We start from the raw sequence: 18,595 nt of genomic DNA on the forward strand, positions 1-18,595 counted from the left end.
TAAAGTGCTCTTTTATAGCAAAAAGGTGGTTTGGGCCCATCCCTGGGCCACTCCTGCTTAGCTGTTAATATCCTATATGCAAAAGAGAATCAACTCTTTCCCAGGATTTTTATTTCCGCAAAACTTGTCCAGGAGTCGGATATCTAAGTGTCTTGAGAATCAGTAAAAAATAAGCTTAAATTTTAGTAGTAAATTGTACAAAATCTGTATTTTTATGCAAGATTTTCTTCAAATCTTGACTAATTTTAAGAATAAGGTACAGCTAGCCTGACATACTCAGGGGCTAATGCCTTTATCATAGTATGTCTAACAAAACCGGAATGGGACATGTAGGGGGTTAGGCTGAATCAAACCATTAATTTGCTTTCTTTGAATCAGAACAACAATTCAAAACAAGATCTCATGTTGCTTTATAGGAGACCCATTTAGCAAAAAAACTTTGCACTTACTGCAGTCTGCAGAGCAACAATTTGTCCTCCCTTCTCCCAACTAGAATGAACACTAAGCTTCTATTGAAGGGAGAGTAATGGTTCACTCCAATACCTGTATTCTCATGCTGTCACTCCTTGGAGTGCCCTGTAAGTGCTTGTGGTCATGTCAGCTTTCACACAAAACCTTGCCTCAATTCCATTCTAACTCTGTGTCATCGTGCATGATTTTGCTCTGTGCCATGTTGTTGCGTTAAAGGGTGAAGAAATTTGGCAGAAAATAAACCCCCTTGCATTCCAGCTTATCCTCAGATGTCAGAGGGGCTGGGGGCACCTAGGTTTAATTTCTGAGTGATGTCCAATCCACAGAATAAGATTCAGTAATGGTTACTAAAGAAGGAAGAGAACTAAAAACTCATATATGCTGGTATTTGGAGAGCTTTGATGTGGTGTTGACACTCCCTGGTGTTTTCAAACCAGACTGTTGTAGTCAGACTAAGCTGAAGCATATTATACAAGCCAGAAATTGTCTTTTCACTTTCTGTCCATATTTGAGAATGAAAAAAGTGAGATGAGGTAAGTTGGTGAGCAGTAAGGTGTATTGATGAAAACAACCTGGGAGTTAGCTGACAGCAAGTAGGGATCATCAATTTTTTTTTCCACAGAGGAAAGTGATGTTAGTGCCATCAGGAGTAACAGTATTGGAGAGCTAGAAAGCTCCTTTAACTGTATCATATCTGGACTGAAGAACAAAGTAAAATTTCTAGAGAACTAATAGATGTCTGATTCTTCTCTATGCAACCAATAACCTAAATGACAAGCTTTCTTGTGATGAAATATATATAACCTTCCCACATCTCTAAGGTCACAGAACAAGACCTTGTCCTGTACCTGGGGGGGGGGGGGGAGGTCTGCTTTTCTTTCCAATTTGGTGCTCTTTTTCATCTGACTTCAGTAAGGTTTGAATGGAATCAGATATGAAGAAAGGCCTTAATCCACAGTGTAACAGTTTAGTTCAGTAGATTTGCTCTTTCGTTTGTATCTCTAAGGAAATTATGACTATGACCTCACATTTCAAATTGCCTTTAATAGGAAACATTTCCTACTTTTCCAAAGCCAAGTTATGTTTATGATGGGGATTGTGTGGTGTTTGCAGTTGAAGGAGACTGGACCTCATGACCTAGATTGGGCCCTTCAGTTGCTGCTTCTTATCTTATTAAAAGGGGTATCCTTCTCTTTTGTTGCAGAAGGAGATGAAGCTAAACAAATGACTTTTCAGGTAGTCAGCCACAGTGAAGTTAAAGGGGGGAAAAAATTACAAGCCATGATAATGTCAGCAGTCAATATTGTTTCTCTTTACAGAACCATAAACAAAATCATGAAACTAGTCTCTAAAAGGTCTTGATGACAGCTCTGGTAAATTTAAGCAATCTGGCTACAAAGATGAATGGTATTTTCCTGTTGCACATTCTCTCTCTCTCAAGCTATTTAAATCTAATTAACCTCGTGTCAAACTCTCTGATTTCCCTTCAATGTTCTAACACATGGCCCTAAACAATGTTGGGCTTTTATACCAACTTCTCTGAAAGTATTTGTTTTTAACACTTATCCTTTTATTTGCCTGTATACCAAAATAGATTATTACCTCAGGATTGTATGGCTATGACACTGAAGCAGATGGTACCCACAGAAGAAAAACAGTTTTTCAACTAATACAGAAAGCATGTGTATACAATGACTGTCTTGCCTTGGCTCAACTTGGATATTAGCAATTCTCATTTTTGTTAGTCTTTAATTTCCTTCCACTGTGTGAAATTTCACATCAGTGAAGCCAGTAGAAATTTGTCTGTTCAGTAGGGAAAAATTCTCACTCACGATTAGCTACAAAATACTAACTTCGGAGAGTTGTATAGGAATTCCCAGAATGGCTGCCTATCTTACCCTGCAGTACTGACAATGGACCAACTTCTCTGCCATCTGTATCCAAGGAATTGGAAGAGTTGCACTGGATGTACCCTGCTTCAGCATTTAGGGCACTGATGTTAGATAGGTTTTATATCTGTTACCCTTTTAGGATAAAGAGAATTTTACTCCCATGTCCAGCTTAGTTTTATTTTAAGCTTTGAAAGGAGAAAAAGATTTTAAGAAAACTATAAAGATGAAAAAAGAGTTTTCCAATTGTCCAGTTTTGCTAAGCAAAATCTTGAAGTTGCTTGGCCTTTTGACCAAGTACTATAAAGCGCTGAGAAACCCATAGTTAACTGGCCTGAAAATCTTTCTTTAACAAAACAAGCCCAAAACAACAGCAACCCCCCTTCAAATTACTGCATACCTGCAGTACTTTTGAAGAAATCAGTAATTCTTTCCTTAATTCCTCAATAAATAAAAAAGAAAAGCAAACCACCCACCAAAACCCCCACAAGTTTTAGATGTTGCTAACAAAAAAGCCTGCTGTAACAAAGTTATACTCTGGTGTGGTCCATATAGCTGCAAATTGTAGACACAAGACAGCATTTTAGTGAATAATTTTTGGGCCACCTCCTGTTCTCTGAACAAAGAACAATAAATTCAAAAGACTTTTGAGCAATAGCTTATTGGGAGGGATAAGTTGTACAGGAATGCTTAAGCAGCATGTAACTATGAATGCAGCTGATGTTTCAAACATACTTCCTTTTGAAGGTAACTGAAAGGCTTGCCCTATTTTCCAGTTCACGTAAAGTTTATATAATCATCAACTCGTTACTTTAGCAAGGGAATCTGTGCTGTAAATTCCTGGAACAGCTATGAGCAGCCTTGTGCACTGTCCACATTCTGTGCAAGTGGGATGACAGTCAAATATAGGCATGTCAGCTGATCCACAGAATTAAAAATAAATAATTCAAATATTGTAGTTGCAAGAAGCACTTTATGCTATGAGTCACCACCTTTGGTATGCATTCTTTTCCCAGCATTTGTTTTCCAACAAACTTTTAATTTTCAAGCCACTAGTATAAATTGGAATGACATTTGAATGTATTGTTTCAAAATTTATTGCTTTAAGATGTCCATTATGCTATTTTTTTATGAGGCTTCTATTAATTATCTAATTGATTTGGTTTATGTATTTGTCTCAAGAGGTTTTGGCTCTGCTTCTGTAATTTGTGTAATGACATCTGAATTCTAGGGAGTATGATATGTCACGGCATATTTTTGGCATGGATACTTGAATGTTTTCTCATCTGAGGGTGTCACTACCTATCTACAATGTTACCTGTTTACATGGTATAGGTACGTATCATAAGTGCTGGTATCTAATAATATTGGCAGGGATTTTACAGGTCAGATAATGGCTGCAGGACAAGTTTCTCCTGTGAAGGTACAGTTGCTACAACTGATATTTAGAGAGTAAAATTTTGTACTGGAAAGCTGGACTACTAGTGTAACAGGGCAGTTCAGCTCTCTCACATACCTTTCTAAGAGATAACTAATAGCGTTTGATTCCTTGTGATTTTATTTGGGTTTGCTGGACTGTACTGGCTTTAGACATTTGAGCCATCCTGTAAAAGTTGATTTGGCTGTATTTGAGAACTTCTGAATGCAGACTTTTCTTCATCAGAACCTTTTAAGACTTCCCCAAGGGGTCAGGATTGGATTGTTCACAGGATGGTCCCCCAAAGGATGTTGTATTAGATCTGCTTCTGCTTGGCAGGACACCAGCATCAAGGACTCCTGTCTTCTCACCTGCCTTAATGCAGTGCAGCCAAGGGCAATTGAACTTTGTGGGTGAATGTATTATGTATGTTTTAGTTCTGCCTTGGGTTTTTATTTTATTTTTGGTGAATGCTTGATTGATTGCAATTATTTTAAGTGTAAAAAAGACACTAAATCACATCATACCTCAGAAGGACACTCACTATTTTTTAAGGATCTTAAAACAGTCTATTTTTTCATTCACAGACTGAACGCTGCCTTCTGATACCCATATCAGCATACCTGTCAGAATTAATATCTGAGAAAAGCTATAGTAAAGGAAAATATTTGTATAGCTGGACAAATAGAGTTAGCATCCTTTGTTACCAAAGTCTGAGTTAAGGTCTATGTCCTGTGGGACTGAAAAAAATGGTTCTAGTCATGTTTTGTTTAACTTAATTTTTTAAAACTTATTTCTATCTTATTTTCTACATATGGCACCTTTTGTACAGACGACCACCTGCTCTTATAGCCCAAACCAGCTGTTTAACTATGTTGCATTGCTGAGATTTTTTTTTTTGCTTCCCTGAAGTACTTACAGTTTTTAGCCTTTGACGCTCTTTAAAGTTCAAGTGCTTTTGAAGATAAGGCATATTGCAGACACAGCATGTGATGGAATAAGTGAACATAGAATGCACTTTACTATCTGTTTGATCTCCCTAGATGCTGATAATTGGTGGTGGCGTTGCTGGGCTGGCTGCAGCAGGAGCTGCCAAAGCAATAGGAGTTACTGTCAGGGGATTTGATACCAGCAAGAGTAAGAAAATATGGCTTAGAATCTAGAACACTGCTTAACACTTTATAAAATATTCTGGTCAAAGTTCTGCTCTGCTTTGCACCGAAGGATGTCCTTCAAAAACATCTGCCATGTTTCTGTGTCACAGGAAAAAGAGTTAACTTGCAGAATTTTTACCTAATTTATTGCTAATTAACACAAACTTCAAATTATTGATTTAAGTATTCAGAAAAAGAGAACGTAATTAAAAAACCCCAACCACTCAAATATGCTTTTTCCCTAATTCCTAGGCCCAACTTAAGCCAAACATCATCTTTCTCCCTGCTTCCTAGTCTCAGCTTTCCTTGTTTTCCTTGCATGTTACACTCAGTCCATCCCAATTCCTTCAAGTGTGGGGTTGTGTGCAACTGTTTCTGATCCACCCCTCATGGCTGCCTCTATCCCAGTGTGGGTCATCCCTGGGCTGCTGTCCCTCAGACATGCCATTCCCTTTGGTATGGAATGCCAGCTTCCAAGAATGTCTCACCAGGTGCCTGTCTCCTCTGCATTCCATGTCTCTCTATGTATCCCTTCACATCTCTTACCCTTGCAGCTAGTGCTCACACATGTGTGAGCAGGGGTGCTATGTGCTGCTCTGGCAGCTTTTGGTGTGTGAGAGGGTGTTTACATGGGTTTCAGAGCTAGATGCAACCAGATGGCACAGGGCGGCTCATGGCTGCCTTCTGTTCAGGTCATCTCTGCAGCCCCTGCCACCTAACCTTGCAATTTATGCCCACTACAGTGCTCACACATGAACTGATTAGGCACTCATGCATGTACTAATTGGGTGTTCATGGGTAAATTAATTGTGTGTTCACGTGTTAACACTGCAATTTGTCCAGGATGCTGGTGGTGGTCTTTGCCACAAGGGCACATTGCTGGTTCATGGTCAATGTGGTGTGCACAAAGACGCCAGGTCTTTTTCTACAAAGCTGCTTTCCAGTCATTGCTTCTAAGCCTGTACTGGTACCTGCTGTTCCCCAGCTGCAGCTAAGGAAATACTGGTAAGCAGATTTCTACCTAGCATTCTGCTATAGATCTTGTATTCCTGTCAGTCAAATTGCTTCATGTTCAAACTTTCAAAAACTGGTAAACAAATCATAATAATTTTGGACAGAAAACCCTGTTATGTCATTCAGTCCATTTCTCTGTCAATGTAATCCATTAACTACAGTCCCTTTTTATTTGACTAATCAAGTCTGTGTCCCAAGCAACTGAACTTTTCTGGTTCCTCTCACATCCTTTGGGAATCTCTTTACTTGTATTCAGGAAATGCCTTTTTTTTTTTCCTTTTTATTCAGACAGTTATGTAGATGTGATTGGGCTCCAATTCTATATCGAAGTCTAGGGACTGTTCACCTGGAGCCCATCAAAATAAAATGGGAATCTGCACAAGAACAGCTGTTCCTCTGCATATACGAGACAGAGTTGGAACCTTGGTGTTGTAGCAGCGACGAGTAGTACTGCAATCCTAAACATACTTTGTTAATGAATATAATACAATTATGGAATAACTACTGCAGTACCTACAGCAAAAAATGAAAGTGCTACAAAAATCCTTCAGTAATCCATATAGATTATAATGTACTTTAATGCACAACAGAGAAAATATGCCATTTAATTGCTTCAGAACTTATTGTAAGTGGTTTATCCAAGGGAACAGCAACTCTCATTACTTAAGAAAGCAGGTAGGTTTTTCCAATGAAGTTATTAAATTGTATGCTTAGACGTGTTAGGGACAGTATCTTTGAGCAGTGACAACTTAGCAAAAGCAGCCTATTTTTAGTTTGGACAAACTAACTTCAGTTTTTCTTTAGTAAAATAACCACCCAGGTAAGTATTTTCACATGTATGAAACTAATTGTAGTAATCAGTTTATTTTTGAAATTCTTGTTTGAAATAAAAAGTTTAGAAGCTGCTGAGATAAAGCTGACGAGTAAGTTGGCACAGCCTGATTTACCTAGTGTTTATGAAAAACTGACTCTTGTCCCTTTTTTAAACAGATCTAGTTATGATGAGAGAGTCTGTTAACTACTATTGTCTTGCTTCTGTTAACATTGCAAAGATTGTTTTTATAAAAACAGAAAAAATACTGTCGTGGTTTAACCCCAGCCAATAACTAAGCACCATGCAGCCACCCACTCACCCCCCCACCCCACCCCCCCCACCCCCCCCGCAGTGGGATGGGGGAGAAAATCAGGAAAAGAAATAAAATTCGTGGGTTGAGATAGGAACGGTTTAATAGAACAGAAAAGAAGAAAAGAATAATGATAATGCTAATAAAGTGACAACAGTAATAATAAAAGGATTGGAATATACAAATGATGTACAGTGCAATTGCTCACCACCCACAGATCGATGCCCAGTTAGTCCCTGAGCGGCGATCCCCCCAGCCCCACTCCCCCCAGTTTCTATAACAGATGTGATGTCCCATGGTATGGAATACCCCTTTGGCCACTTTGGGTCAGCTGCCCTGGCTGTGTCCTGTGACAACTTCTTGTGCCCCTCCAGCCTTCTTGCTGGCTGGGCATGAGAAACTGAAAAATCCTTGACTTAGTCTAAACACTACTTAGCAACAAATGAAAACACCAGTGTTATCAACATTCTTCTCATACCTAGCTCAAAAACATAGCACTATACCAGCTACTAGGAAGACAATTAACTCTATCCCAGCTGAAGCCAGGACAAATATAATCATGTATCTGTTGTCTCCATATCTGTGCTTTGGCCTCCAGCACTGGAAGACCTTAAATTCCTTGGCACAGAACCTCTACAAGGAGATAACTGCTGAAACAGGAAAGGGTGTTGGTGGCTGTGCAAAAGAAATATCCCAAGAATATATTGAAGCAAACCTGGTGGTATTTGCCAAACAGTGTAAAGAAGTGATATTGATATTAGTACAGCTCTTATTCCAGGTAAGACACTGCTTATAACTACTGGAGAGTCTAAACACATGTCCCTATTAGTATAACATGCTTAGTGAAATATGCACGTACCTAGATATGTACTGAAAACTATTAATGAGTAAAGGCTTCAGGATTAGGTTTTATTTCATTTTTATTCAATGGTTTAGAGTATTTCCTTCTCTCTGCTAATGATTACTCAGTAATTTTCAATTCAGGCTCAATACGATTAATATTTTATACTTCTGAAAGCACCTATGTGTATTACATATTTCTCCATTCACCCTCTTTACTTCTAGTAAGAATTAATAAACTTGTTTGGTTTGCTGTCTTAAACATGGATTTGAGGAAGAAAGCTCCAATTCTAATCACTAAGAGTATGATGGATTCAATGAAAGAATGATCAGTGATTGTGGAGCTGAGGCTGGAGGTAAAGTAGAAATGACTCATCCTGCAGAACCTTACATTTTTAAGGTGTATAGATTATACAGCAGCATTTAGAAATAACTGAAGTGCAGAGAAAATACAAAAATAGAAATCTGTATTGCTCTAACAAATGAAAAAGTAATAGATGTTATAGTAATAAAGACTGTCTGTCCTTGAAGCCACTGCAAGTCTGTCATGGAATTCTTACCAATGTGTTAAGGGGTAATAAAGCAGAGTCTTTCATAAGTAATGAAACCACAAATTGGAATATTATCCAGACACCATTCCATCTTTGAATGTTTTATGTGTTGTGACTTTTATAAGCATGGTAACATCATTTTTTAAACAATGATATCTATAAATGCTCTTAAATTCATCCCTGGAGCTTAATTAACAAGAATTGAGTGTGCAATTCCAAATATAGAAAAAGAGAAAAATAAATTTAGAGATTTGTTTAATTTCAGTATTAAGTGTTCTGTGTTACTGTTTTACAATATGAATGGTAGATTTTTTAACAGATTACCATTAAGAGGATTACCATTTTTAGATGAAGACTAAGTTCAGGTGTGAGCTGGAAAAGTCATGCACTGTGTAACGGTAAGATCATATAAAGGTGCAATTTTTTTGTCTACCACCAGAGCATATGTTACAATATTGTCTAAACAGTTCAAGTTTTACCAGGTTTTTGTTGTTGTTGTGAGTTTGGGTGGTTTGGTTGGGGGCGTTTTTTGGTGTTTTTTTTTTTTTTTTTTTTTTTTTTTGAACAGTGCAGTTTTAAGTGGTGATATGCCTAAGAAGATGGGAGACCATTTTCAAAATGTGTAAAGATGTAATCAATCTTAAACTTTTTCTTTCCTTATCTCTTCAGGGATCATACTTAGTTACAAGGATATTATTCTTTTTGAATGGAAGTCTATTTTTGTGTAATGATCTGGTTCTGGCAGTTAAATCTCAATGAAAGATGTAAAACTGATGATATCAAGTGTTTGTAAACTTGCTGGCCTACACTGATATTCTTCTAGGAGGGCCTACCTTTGTCTCTTGATTTTTGCATCTCTAGTTATGTGCTAAATTGGTTGTCCAAATTATTTTAAATTTGTAATGTTGGAGCCTGATTAAAGACAGAGTTGGGAATTATGTAAACTTCACTATGTTTAGCAGAGCTGAGAGGAAATTTGCTCCATCACCTTCTCTTAACGGGAAAAGTCCAGTTATGCCTTTTTCACTGGGGGGAAGAAATATTTTTGTTGATTTTCTGTTGAAAACTTGAATTGAAATACTTAGATTTTATATAGATCTTGCAAATTTTAATATTCCCCTTATTGAACCATTTCCAAGTATTTTGTTCTGGGTCAGGTTGTATGTGCCTGAGCTGATCTGGTGTCACGTATAATGAACAGTGGATATTGGTTGCCTCTCCTCCCCACGTGTGCTACCTAGACTGAATGTCCCATGTTGCACTATGTTTGTGTTGGTGTAGCAGTGGGCTTTAGGCACACAGAAGGCCTGCATATGTGTTGTGGGGCTCAAAGGTTTGTTCAATGTATTAATTTAAATACTCAGCTTACACAGTGAAAAACCCAAATTGTGAGAGTCCTGTAGTGCGAAAACACTTCAAGTACTGTTGTGCTGAGAAAAATCCTCTATGCACCTGCTATTCTCTACCTTACTCTCTTCAGTGATAACTATAATGCTGCATTTTTCCTCCTCTTTCTAGTACTGTCATTTGTTTTCCTTTGTAAAGACCCATTATTTGAAGCCATTAAAAATGGTGTCATGTTAGCATGTGGGAATTTACCTGAGGAGGACAAGTGTCTCATCAGTAACCAACTTGGGAAGTGAGCTATAAAGCAATAGCAGAATACTTGCAGCCTTCACTGTCCTCCAGGTAGTAGATACATGAATTGGCCTGTTCTGGAAAGCTAGGTAAAAAGAACAGTCCAGCTAAAAGTATTTCATTTTTACCTTGTATTGACTACCTCTGTAGCTGCCATACTTGACTATCATGTCATGACTTATTCCAGGATGTGTACTGAAGCCAACATGTGTGGCTGCATATGGGATGAACTGGCAACTGCAATGTCCAGATGGCTATCCTGGAATGATGCAATGAAAGAAAGAAACAATAATTTAGAGTACAGTGTTCAAGATCAGAATTCAATATAAGTTGTTTTCAGAGCATGGCATTAGAATTCTTTTGTGGTTTTTGATGTTCTGCATTCATAATAATATGAAGGGATGTTAAAGAAACATGATCTTAACCCAGATGTACTTGCAAAGAATTTAAGTTTTGAAGGCATCTCTATCTTCTTCCTTAGGATTGACTGGAGTGCAATTAATCTGTGAAACACATTGTGCAATGTGATTCTTATCAGACAATCATGAGGTGTTTTCGAATTTGAAGAAGTAGTTGACTTCTTATTCTCAAAAATAAGCACCATATGGTTTTGTAACCAGTTCCCTGACTGGCCTCCCAGCTCATTTAGTCTCTGGCTTCCTGACAAAATTGCTGACTTTCTTTGGTCATGCATCAGAGTAAGCTATTAGTTTTAAACAGAATCCTTAACTTGTAAAAGAAAGCTTTGGTAACTCATGTCTGCAGTAATATGCAAATTTGATTTGCTAGCATGTATAAAACAGGCATCAGAACTGTGGAGAACATGTGAAAAGTTTCCAATACATGAAAGCTTTGACAAGTATTTATTTTCCTTTCTCATCAGGGTGTGGTGAACACTGGTTACAAGGACTTGCCAAGTAGAATGGCTACTCAAGCCAGTAGCCTTTATTCCAATAACATCTTGAAATTATTAAAGCTGTTTCTCCCGAGAAAGAATATTTTCACTTTGAACAAAAGGACGATTTAGATTATGGGGCTATTGATCATGTCATTAGAGGAATTTTGGTAATGAAGGTGAATTTCAACACCACTTAAATGTTTTTGATAAAAACATATAAAATGTGTTGTATGAAAGAAGTGATTTTGTTAGTGAGTTTAGTCATTCCAGGGAAACATTATCATTCAATGTCTACATGATAATGCAGTGAAGGGAACTTCTTGCATGTTTCAAGCACTGAAATATGGGGCAAAAAGAGATTTATAAAAATTTTGATACTATAAAATCAGTTTTTAAAGAATGTGTTACTGAGAATCAGCCCATCTCCTGAGCTACTGAACTGTGCTTTAAGCAATATGACTTCAAGTGCCAGATAGTTTATGGACTCAAATCAGTATGTGTTGAACAAAGGTGCTGACAAGTAGGAATAGGTGAGCTGTGTGTGATACTCAGAAGGACTTCAAGTAGTGCAAGTACTTCAAAGGCCAAATGGTTTGATGACACTTACTACGTCTTTGTGCCAAGGTCAGGAGAGGTACAGCATTGTTGCTTATAAAGATGCGGTGGTTTTCTATTGAAACAAGCAGGGGTTTAGCCTCACAATATGAAACGTATTTCAACCCTGATATGACATCATTAGGCTACATCCTGCATAGTCCCTGTTGTAATAGCAGTAGCCCTCATACCTTCCTACATCATTTGGCCCCTTATCCTGGGAGAAGAAAAGGAACTACATATAGAGTTAAATCAGGAGGCAGCCTTAAGATCTGTGAAAACTGATACTACTTGTATGTTGGCTGCAACTTTCTGTATGCAAGATGTTTCTTGAGAGACTGATTCTTTTTCAGTTTATTTTGGATGTAGTAAAGAGGGAGGCTTAATTTCTGTAGTCATGGTGAGTGGAAGATTGACAGGAATGCATATTTGCCTGCAGGTAGCATTAAACCGAAGTACAGTCATGCTAAAAATTTAAATATTGGCAGACTGGAATTAGTGTTTGGCTAAGAAAGTGTTTGTAAAGAGAAGCATATTCATGTTCAGATTTTAAGGAATGTAGTCTAGGATTTAGGTAGGGTTTTTTGTTTAGTGTTTTTTTTTTTTGGACTTTTGTGTGTGTGTTTGAGTTTTTGGTGTGGTGGGTTTTTTTTCCCTCCAATGTCAAGTGTATTACATCTGAAATACATCAGGCCAAATTTGGTGCAATAACAACACAAAGATGGTTTTTACAACTGACCAAATTCAATGGTCGGTGCTATTTTACAGAACAACGGTTACTGTAATCAGGATAAGGTAAAGGCCGAATCCCATTCTATTTACTCGTGTGAGTAATCCCGCTAATTTGAGAAGGACAAATGCGTAACCATGACAGAACTTTGCCTGAAGGGTCAGTCCATAGTATAATAGGAGGCAAGATGAAATAGAAATCCATCACAAAGATTTTTTTTTTTTTTTTCAGCAACAGGAAGGTGAAAAGTGTTATTTCCATAACCAAGATCAGCACCCCTTTCTATTAAAAAAAAAAAAAAAAAAAAAAAGCACAAGAACAGGAAGAGCCATACTCTTACAATCTTGGAAAATGATAACCATAGCTGGAATTTATATAAAAGCTGCAAGGGAATTAATTTATCTATATTTCTTGTTGCCAGTTTGGCATTTAAATGATGAGCAATGCTAGGAATAATTATGTAAAAATAAAATGAGCTCCTGAAAGGTAGTGTGGATTAACATTGTAAAGCAGCAGGCAGTGGTAAGTCAGGGTTGCTAACATGTCATGTTGCTTTCCAATTGAATGAAAGGCTAAAAATTCAACTTTTCAGGATCCTTGGTGAATCATTGTATACCTTTTGTTACCAAGAAACTACTTCTGACATTAATTAGAAGTAGAAATAGAGCCAATATGGTATAGGTTAGGGACCCAACGCAGGACCAATTGAAATTAACATAGACTGTTCTCAAAAGCTTTTGGATTGGGGCCTGTATATACTGCATAATTCCAGATGTCATTATCTCTATTGGAATATATGAAATGGAAAATGAATCGTATAGCAAGGTTTTGATTATGTTGAATAATATTTTTCCTCATAAACAAGATTATTATGCTCTTCATATTAACTGCCTTTAAAAGTAATGATGGAATGAAAAAAGAATAATGCAAATGATGACAGAAAATGATACATATAGCACACCTTTTCAAGGGTTCATTACCTTCAAAGCTCCTGTTCAAGATAAATGAGTAATAGTAGAAATGTCTATTAGTTCAAGGAAACCAATTTTTGGTGGTACAGAAAGTTGATTTTAAAGGAAGAAAAAAGAGAAGGAAATCTGTTTCATTTCGGTGAACCATTCCATAACCAAGCTTTGTACAGCATCTGAAAGACCTTCTTTACTGCCTCCTCCCAGGGTCACTGACTTAAAGTGTTTTGTCCAAAGTATCATCCTTGTTTGAAGATCTATTTTCTTTGATTAATGTTGGGCAATTTGTATACAAGTTTTAAAGTTTTTATTAAAAACTTCCTAAAACGATAATCCAACTGAAAATTAAACTCCTGTGATCTCCAAGAGTGAAATTGTGATATCTTTCTACATTGGGCTTTGTCTTGATTGGAGAAATTCAAACTGTACATTGATTTGCTCAGAGCTTACTTGGATATATTTAACAAAACATTGTGCAAGTGATGACAAAATATGTCTCCAAGTAAAATATCATATTATCTTGGATTAATGAAATGATCTAGTCTTTTCCTAAAGAGGGAAAAACATTTCCTTAAACCACCAACACATATGGTCAAAGAGACTAGTACTGGGAGCAATAATATTTTCTCCCAAGGAAGTATTGTTGAACTCTTTGTGTGGTCTGCATCTTTTAACAATGTTCAGATGCTACACTGTGGTCTGTATTCCTACTAAAGCAGTAAAGGTTGTGAGAAGTCATCGGGGAATTTACAACATATTTAATTTTGTTTTTTTGATGAACTATTTCTCCATATTTGCCCAAGTGGAATATTTTTTATTTAAGAAATTTAGCTTGGCAGTACCATATGCATCTGCTGGATCCTGGGGTCCCCACTTCATCCTCAGGTTGACAAAGATTCAATTATTCCAAAATTAGTTTTCTGGCAAAAACAATGTATGCAAGTTATGCATGCAAAAGCATGTGCAGGAAATGCCTTCCGCTGCCATGGGTGTCAGTGACACAACTTCGGTTGAAGTAGGGCTTGGGTTCTACGCCTGTTTTTATTTTATGACTAATAAAAAGTGCTTTTTTATTCTTCCGAGTGCATACTTTTTTTTTTTTTTTAAATAGATTTGGCAGGTATTTTAGGACTGACGCTTGTTTCTCCTAATCCTTCCTTTAGTCAAATAGTGACCAGATTTGTTCTTGCTTGGAATAGTGGTTGGCACACTAGCCAGGGACTCACACCTGGCCTCCATTTGCCTCTCATACCAGAAACTGTATTTATTATTGCTAAGTGTACTATCTGCTTCTTTCTTCTCTTGTATGCCTCATTATGACAGATTGGAGTCCAATTTCATTAGGAGGGACCTACAGGAAGTCAAAACCAGGTTAATGACCTACCCAAAGTGAATTACAAATGAGATTAGTATTTATGAGTTCCTGCCTCAAAACTTTTACTCCAGGCACTGAACATTCATGCACAGAAATTTTACTGGCAACCAAAGGATTGTATAATGATCATTGCTTGTAAATATAGGAATGCCAACATAAGCATGAGCTTTATGTTTATACCCACTGTTTCTACAGTACATATACGTATTTCCATGAGCGGTAAGATGACCAAAGAAGAAAATGTTTAACAGAATTAATGGGAATAGTGAGAAGACGTGATGAGAAAACTTTGATGTCACCTCAGGTATGTGTGTCTATATCCTTTGCTTTTTCATCTGCATAGGAACAGCTTCTTTCTGCATGGGCTTGTCCAAAAAGGAAGATGTCTCCAAAAAAGGAGGATGGTTCTTCAGTTGTTGAAACGACTAGGTTAAATTTTCCAAAGATCATTGATAAACAAGTAGCTAGGTTACCTTGCCTAACTGAGATACTATCAACATCCTTACTGAGTCAACTGTCAATTTCTTGGAGTAGAGCATTTTGCAGAGCAGACTTTTCTTGATGTTTTCAGCTTTAAATTTCCCTTTCAGATGGGAAAAGTATTTAAAAATTGGATTCTGTTCTAAGCAAACCTGAATGCAAGTGGACCTCAGTTTGGCTCTAGAAACATTTTAATTAAATTTAAATTTTTATAGAACTTTAGAAATAAGAACCTGTTCTTTTAATAAACTGCTTATGTACAGTTTTGTGAAAGTAGTCTAATTGTTTTGGTAGTAGAAATCAGTTGTCACTATTCAAGACCTTTGCTCTGAAAAAACATTTTCTAGGATAATTGACCATTTTTTTCTATATAGGATATCTATCTCTGATGTTCAGTACATGAGACTGAGTACTCAGGTGTGGAAAACTTCAGATTACAGAAGTATCTGAGTCAGCAAGTTAGTGTTCAGAAGCAAACCTGTAACAAAAATGTTTGCACAGATGCACACAGTGGAGAGGGATAGATTGTTAAGATAAATTGATTCAAAGGGCTCATTGTAAATAGCCACAATCAAAACATACTTTCATATTTTAGTTTGATCACACTTGCACTGAGACTACCCCTCCACAGACAGGGTTTTCTGCTGGAAACCTGTCTTAGAATCATAGAATGGTTTTGGTTGGAAGGAATCTTTAAAGGTCATCTAGTCCAACCCCCCTGCCATGGGCAGGGACATCTTCAAATAGATCAGGTTGCTCAGAGCCCCATCCAACCTGATCTTGAATGTTTCCAGGGATAGGGCATCTACCACCTCTCTGAGCAACCTGTTCCAGTGTTTCAGCACCCTCATTGTTAAAAAAAAAAAAGCCTTCCTTCTATCTAGTCCGAATCTACCCTCTTTTAGTCAAAAGCATTACCCCTTATCCTATCACTACAGGCCCTGCTAAAAAGTCTGTTCCCAACTTTCTTGTAAGCCCCCTTTAAATGCTGGAAGGCTGCTATAAGGTCTGCCTGGAGCCTTGTCTTCTCCAGGCTGAACAGCCCCAACTCTCTCAGCCTTTTCTCACAGGAGAGGTGTTCTGTCCCACTGATCATTTTTGTGGCCCTCCTCTGGACTCACTCCAACAGGTCCATGTCTTTCCTGTGCTGAGGGCTCCAGAGCTGAATGCTGCGTTCCAGGTAGGGTCTTACCAGGTCAGAGTAAAGGGGCAAAATCACCTCCCTCGACCTGCTGGTCATGCTTCTTTTTATGCAGCCCAGGATATGGTTGGCTTTCTGGGCTGCGAGTGCACATTGCTGGCTCATGTCCAGTTTTTCATCCACCAGTATCCCCAAGTCCTCCTCTGCAGGGCTGCTCTCGATCCCTTCATCCTCCTAGCCTGTATTGATGCTGGGCGTTGCCCTGACCTAGGTGCAGGACCTTGTGCTAGGGCATCTGTTTATCAGTTGTTTCAATTAGTGCGTTTGTCATGCTGATTAGGACCTCATAGTAATTTGTCTGAGGGTATAGATGTAGCAGATCTCATAAGGTATCTAGCCAGGTTCTGAGTAGTAATCTGTGGTCAACCAGTGATGTGATAAAGGTGGAAAAGAGACACTAGAATCACGATTCAACTTTGTCAGTGATTTAAGACAAGAACCTTCATGCTAGCATTTTTCTAAAATACTCCCCAAAACCATGTATATAGACAAAGTCTGCATTGATAGGAAAGAAAGATGTGGTTAGATTTTTTTTTTTTTTTTTTTTTTAGGAACTGGGAAACCTATGGAATAAATAGTTTACAACAGAAGGGTGGGTTCTATCTAGTGGAAGATGAAAGGCTATTGGCACTTACTAAAAAGATTACAGAGTAGTTTTTAAAATGCAAGATCGGGAAAAGCTCATAAATCAGATAATCTAGAATAAAGTTCTGTAAGTCTCAGGAAAAACAAAGGTAGAATTTGATAAAATCAGTTTTAAAAAATAGCATAAACATTCAACACAAAGTCCCTTCTAAGTAGAAAATTAAAAAACTAAGCAAACATACCATATATAGTACCATAACCATGCTGGAAGTTTAGGAAATAAGATGGATAAGGAAGGCTTGACTTTGAGAGAGAATAAGGAATCCATTTAAAAAGAGTGCAGATAGTTAATAAAATTGAAAATGCTCCTCCTAAAAGGAAAACAAGGTAAAGTCCGACACCACATGGGAACTGCAGAACACAAAATGACAGTGTCCTGGTTTCAGCTGGGATAGAGTTAACTGTCTTCCTAGTAGCTGGTACGGTGCTGTTTTGAGTTCAGTATGAGAAGAATGTTGATAACACTGATGTTTTCAGTTGTTGCTAAGTAGTGTTTAGTCTAAAGTCAAGGATTTTTCAGCTTCTCATGCCCAGCCAGTGAGAAAGCTGGAGGGGCACAAGAAGTTGGCACAGGACACAGCCAGGGCAGCTCACCCAAAGTGGCCAACAGGGTGTTCCATACCATGGGACATCACATCGAGTATAGGAACTGGGAGGTGGGGGCGGGGGAATCGCTGCTCAGGGACTAGCTGGATGTCGATCAGTGGGTCGTGAGCAATTGCACTGCGCATCATTTGTACATTCCAATCCTTTTATTATTGCTGTTGTCATTTTACTAGTGTTATCATTATCATTATTAGTTTCTTCTTTTCTGTTCTATTAAACCATTCTTATCTCAACCCATGAGTTTTACTCCTTTTCCCAATTTTCTCCCCCATCCTGCTGGGTGGGGGGGGAGTGAGTGAATGGCTGCATGGTGCTTAGTTGCTGCCTGGGGTTAAACCACGAGAGACAGTTATACCAGTTTTAACAAAGGAATGTGCAGAAAAAGAAAGCGTACTCATGGGAGTTTTTACTTGCTAATTCTTAGAGGTAGAATTTATATTTCTGAATAGGTGCTTTCTTAATTACACAGAATGCTGGATATGTTCAAATGACCTACTCCAGAACATGATTATTTCTGCCTTCTCCCTAAAGCAGTGTTTATAAGCAGTTACCTCTCTATGCCATTGGACATAATATTGAACAGGTTACTCAACATTAAGTTGTCTTCTGTTCAATAGTTAAGTAATCCAAAACTAGGAGGGTGGTCTTGGCTAGCACAGCTAGTCATATGAGCAAGCAGAGAGACTGATTATGCCCAAAATATTAATGCTACAAGTGGCAAGGAATGAGGGATATGTGCAGAATCAGACCCTCCAGGAAAACCATTCACTTATATGGGCAAGTATTTGCCATCTCTCTTCATTAGACCATGGAATCTGTTATCCCTAGGGCCAGGGAAACAATTTTATAGCCTTTTGTTTCCTTATTTGAGCATATTCCTTTGACTGTGCTATGTTTCATTCAAGAGAAAACAGCTTTGCATTTCCAGTTGTCTAATGTTCAGTCAGTTACAAAGCAGCAACACATCCTTCAAAGAACTTAATTCATTTGCAGAAGTACC

General features: G+C 37.8%; 1 pseudogene; it reads left to right on the top strand.

Moving 5' to 3' along the window:
* The first annotated feature begins 3,067 nt into the window (after positions 1-3,067).
* LOC142038561 (NAD(P) transhydrogenase, mitochondrial-like) lies at positions 3,068-11,193 on the top strand (annotated as a pseudogene).
* Positions 11,194-18,595: the final 7,402 nt, after the last annotated feature.

This window comes from Buteo buteo, chromosome 13, assembly GCF_964188355.1.
Source record: "Buteo buteo chromosome 13, bButBut1.hap1.1, whole genome shotgun sequence".
Lineage (NCBI taxonomy): Eukaryota > Metazoa > Chordata > Aves > Accipitriformes > Accipitridae > Buteo > Buteo buteo.